We start from the raw sequence: 5,559 nt of genomic DNA on the forward strand, positions 1-5,559 counted from the left end.
CCAAATAAATTTGTTTTTATTAAGAAATTGTGTCATTCCTTATTGAGGGCCACAAGGATGACAGAACTCCATCTGCCATACAGAAGATAATTATCCCCTAATGATTAGAGAATTTATAGACATGCAGCTAATGCTAGAAATTGGCTAGAAACTAAGAAGTTTGTGGAACACCACTTTCAGTCTGCAAAATTCAATAAAATGATTGTTTGTTTTCATCCCAAAACAAAACTCAAGTAATTTGTCTCCTTGCCTCTGCTGAACCGGCTGCTAAAACAAGACCTGCCTTTGTTTGCATGATCAGCCTGCTCCCCTCTGATGTTTGGTTAGATATTGTCAAGTCAATTTCATTTTGAACCTTCACGGGCTAGCAGTCTGCAATATGTACAGAGTAATTGCACCGCCATCAGAGAACATCCAGAATTGTAAATGCTTTATTCTCCTCTAACCAAATAGAAAAACAGATTCTCATAGAAATCTGCTTCTGTGAACAGCTTGGAAAACTCTTCCTAAAAAGAGTCAGCTTTGTGGAAGATGAGTTGAGAGGCACCTTGGGCTGAATGAGCTTCTTCTCCCATGATCAGATCCAAAAATCTCCCAGATCCTCACATCCATTTTATACAATAAACATCATGGAAAACTAGACCTTTTTCCAGAGATTTTGTCTGTGTATTGAAATTAAGGTTCTTTCTTCATGTCCATCTGCTTTCGTGTTAAAATAGGAAGGAATCTCTGGGGTTATAGCTTGCTGGTAGAGCACCTGACTAGCATGCATGCACGAGGGTCTGGATTCCATCCATAATGCCACAAAATTAATTGATTTTTTTTAAATCTTGTCTGTCTTGCTGGCCGGCCAACAATTCAAGCTAGAACTAGATGAAGTCTAGAGTAGTCACATCATTATTTTGACAAGTCACATCAGAGTAACCAGACCAAACTCAGGGAAAGTATTGGTTGAGTTCCTCTCAGGTTTTCAGTGTGTGCTAAGGATAGTCACTAGGAAAGGATATAAAAATCCTTTGGGAGAAACAGAATAGAATAGATTCTCTTTAATTTCCCATTTTTAGACTCAGGACCATGAACCTCAGGAAGGCAAACCATATTGCAAACATACTTCTCTGGTTCCCAAAATTACTTTCTTTTTCATTTAAGCTTCAAGAAAATGACATTCTTGACTTTGGTCAGGTCTATTTGGAGTTAGTTTGCAATTCTTAAAAATGTTGTTCAATTCCTAGAAAAGGAAGGCATCATTGTATACTTGCTTTTCCTCCTTAGATAAAACAAACAAATAGGTTTGTGGAAAACACTGTATTAGTAATATGGTTTTCAACTCCATCTGCATCCCAGTGACACTCAGATTTATCTTTCCCTCCCTTAAGAAATTAGCACAGAAGATGAAAAATGAACAGCCCTTACCAAATGCACAGCCCTCAGAGTTCTCAGAAAATAAATGTTATCTCTCTAAAATAAGAACTAGCTAAAGAAAAAAAACTTGTAGTTTCACTCTGGTTCCCTACGCCTCACTCGACTTCCTGGTCTTTCAATCATTTTATAGTTTGATATTTATACATGCCACCCATGGATGGGAAAAGGAGTGATTTTGTGTGGCAAAGGACACAAGCATTCAAGACATTGATTACCCAGATCTAAGACAACTGATTGAATAAAAGTAAAACAAGGAAAGAAAATCATTCATTGTGTCAAATGGAATAATTTCAGCTTTTGAACTAAAAGGAAACTTAACAGAAATAATCTGTTTTCAGATAACCAACTGCTGATGTATGGATGACCAGCAGCTCAATATCCTGAGAGTGGGGGTCTTTAAGGACTCTGAACTCTTTAGAGATCCATGGTTACTGCTACGAGTCTAGGCAGCCAAACAAAAAGAAAAATCAGTTCTAATGTATTTATAAACTTTGCCAGAAATGTCTCTATGCCCATAATTACATAGCATGATCAATTCTACCTGAAAGAGAAGCTTCAGACAAAAGTATTTTCTTCATGGCTTCTGACACAGAAAAACTTAATTTGATAATATGGCTAGAAATGATTATTTTTCCAATTAATATTCTGACACATCTATGATGTCTTTCTCTATAAATCAGCCATGAGAATTATACCAAATATTTCACCCTTCAAAATCATTCTGAGAGGGGAAGAGGAAGCTATTAATATAATAGCTAAGAAATGACACTAAGCAGAGTTATTTTGATGAAATCAGGATATATAGTTCCTTAGGGTTTCTACTGTTGTGACAAACTACCACAGCTAAAAGAGATAGTACGTGAAGTCCTGCATTCGATTTCTAGCACTGCCTCTCCCAAATCATCTGAAGTTTTGGTGTTTGTTTGTTTGTTGTGTTGCTCACCTTGTAAATAAGCATGAGCTTCTTAATGAGACCATCTCCCTCCGTATCTTAACTACCCATTCAGTCTTTTGTTTACTCTTAGGTGTAAGCCTTCTTAGAATGTAGAGAATTTTCCCTTGACTGTACTGTGATTACCTACTTATTCTAATGGCTCATATTTTCTAGAAAGATGTCATAGTACAAAATCACACTCTAGGTACCTCTTCTGCCCTTTCTTCCCACCCCTGAAAGCATAAACTGAACAGATGTGTGTTAGGGGCTCAAGCTCCATCTCCCACTGGAAGATGATCTCACTCTTCTGTTGATGGCACCATTCTTCCAGCCATTAAGCACCTGACATGATACTGACTTACAATTACACAGTAGAGTTTAGAGAGGATCAAGACATACAATCCTGAAGGAATCAATTTGGGCTCAGACTCTCTTTTAACTGGTCAATAAACATTGGTTTTGTGAAAACTCTGGATTTTCTTCTAAATCCTTTCACTGGTGTCACCCAATTGCCAGTAATTGAAAAATGTGACAAATACAAAATTTTAAAGATCAGTTGCTATGAAAGCCTTTCCTTACCCTCAATAGTAGCAGTTCCCAGAATGCGACTCGCAGACCCCCAGATCCAAATGAACTCCAAGAGACGCTGCAAAAGCACTTTCAAGGAGTTCAAAGGTCATAACTACTTTTCATAATGCTAACACGATTTTCCTTTAAAACTGTGTTGGCACGCACATTGAGGGTACAAAAGCAATGGTCTAATAATAATAAACTCCTCCACGTCATTATATTCTTTCCCAACACATATAAATCAGAGTGTGGTGCCAAATGCTTCCTGTCATTGTATTCTTTAAAACGTGCATTTGTAGGAAAACAAAGCTCCAGTTTCACATAGGAATGTCCTTGATGATGCAATACTTTTATTCTTATTCATTCTTAGCCCCTTAAGCACAACTTAGTACACTATGTGCCAAGACTGGAAGTACACATAGCACTCTTGGACCGCACTGTGTATGGCTCGAGACAAAGCACTGTGCAAGTAAGTTGTGACACCACCACTTGCTAATTCTTCCTGGACCACTGTTTTTAAAACCAGACAAAAATGACTACTGGGCAAATAATTATTGAGATCGATATTTCAAGATATTTTCTCAAAAAGCAATAATATAATAAAAGTATTTTCTCTGAAATGTTTGTTGCTAATGGAAAAATTTGATACTCATAACAAAAATGATTATGCAAAACATGTGCCCACCATAATGAGTTTAAACACTTGCCAATATATGGTTTTTATTATCAACAGTGTTGATAGTAAATGTGACTCTCTCCTATCTTAGGATAAAATATCACTATTTTGATCTGTGCTACCAGTAAATCAGTATTTTTAAAATGATCAAGATATAGTATTGTAAAGTCTTATGCTGTTAAAAGAATTACCCATAGTAAAATATAATATTTAAAGTCTATTTACAGTTAATGTTTAACAAATAACAGCAAATTATTAGGTAATACCAAAGAGAAATGTCTTCAACTATCTGAAAAGTATATGAAACTCTCTTTGTGAGCTAGGCACAGTGGCATAGCTGCAGTCTATAGTCTCTGTAGAAGGCTGAGACAAATATCATTTAACTCTAAGAGCTCAGATGGGCAGTATAGTGAAACACTGTCTCCAGGGTCCAGGGTGGGAGCAGAAAGAGACAGACAGAAAGGAATGAAACATAAATATGTAAAGTGGTGCATATATTTGGTCTTTTGTAGTGCCCTCAATCTCTTGGAAGCACTTATTAAAGTCATCTTATTAATTTATCCTGTTCTTCAGACTAGAGCCAGGATTTCTGAATCTTCTTCGAATCCCCCATGACAGCACCCCTTACCAGCAGGAAGTAGTTTGGAAAGAACAATGCCCAAATTCCCAAATATTGTCTATAAATGTTTGTTTTCATTTAAATGGACTTGGTTATAAAAAATAAAAAAAAAATTATCCTGTCCTTCTGAAATGTTGCATTGTCTACGTTGTCTTCAAACTTGGATATTCTGTCATCTCCTTGAGGAAGGGTGAAGAGACATTCTATGGAATGGTAGAAAATCTTTGTCAGCTATCCATCTCACAGAGAACTTATATGTATACTATACAAAGAACTTAACAAGAAAACCTAACTAAACAAGAAAACAACTCAATTTAAAAAAATTAGGCTAGTGAGCTGAGCAAAGAGTTCTCCAAAAAAAAAAAAAAAAAAAAAAAAAAAAAAGAGTAAGAAAGAAAATAAAATAAGAGAAATACTAGACAATAAATATTTTTAAAGTGTTTAACATCCTTAACCACCATCTAAATTGAAATTAAAACTACTTTGAGATTTTATCTCACCACTATCACAATGGCTATCATAAGTAAAACAAATGCTAGCCAGAGAGTAAAGAAAGACCCTTTATTCACTATGGGTGGGGGTATAAACTGATACAGCCATTATATAAACCAGTGTTGACCTTTTCCAAAAACAAAACAAAAACAACTAAAAATAAAACTACCACATGACCTAGCTATCACACTCCTGGAGATAGATATAGAGATAAACCCTAAGGACACTAATTCCTACTATATACATACTCATTACTGCTCCCCTCACCCAGCATGAAAATGAGATAATCCTAAACACCCATCAGCTGATAAATGAATAGTGAAAACTTTATTTAGCCATATGGAAATGAAAACATAAACTGTAAGAAAATAGATGGAACTAGAAAATATATTCAGCATGGATAGCCCATGCTTTGAACAACAAACACCATTTGTCCTCATATAAGCTTCTAATTTTCATAAGTCTATGTGGGAATGAGTGCGGGTAGATGCCAAGAAACTGGAAAGGGACCCATGAGAAAGCAAGAAAATGCCTAAGGGCCAGCAGCAGGGAAAGTAAATGGATGCTTTCAAAACTAAAGTAAAAGGGAGAATATTTGGCTGGGGGTGGTGGGGTACATTAAGTGGTGATGTAGTGATGGTGACTAGGGAGATGAGAATGGAAAATGGAAGGTCTCATGTGTTGTGTCATCCTTGAAGGCCTTAGTTTTAATTTTCTGACTTAATGGGCTTTTCCCTTAATAGAAATTACTGCACTTGGTATCAATGCTATTCTCCTTGGTGTTTGCTCATCCTCCTATGGCCCTCTCTACACATGTGTACATGCTCATGTGTGTACAGAGACATA

Source organism: Phodopus roborovskii, unplaced genomic scaffold (assembly GCF_943737965.1).
Source record: "Phodopus roborovskii unplaced genomic scaffold, PHOROB, whole genome shotgun sequence".
In the NCBI taxonomy this organism is placed as follows: Eukaryota; Metazoa; Chordata; class Mammalia; order Rodentia; family Cricetidae; genus Phodopus; species Phodopus roborovskii.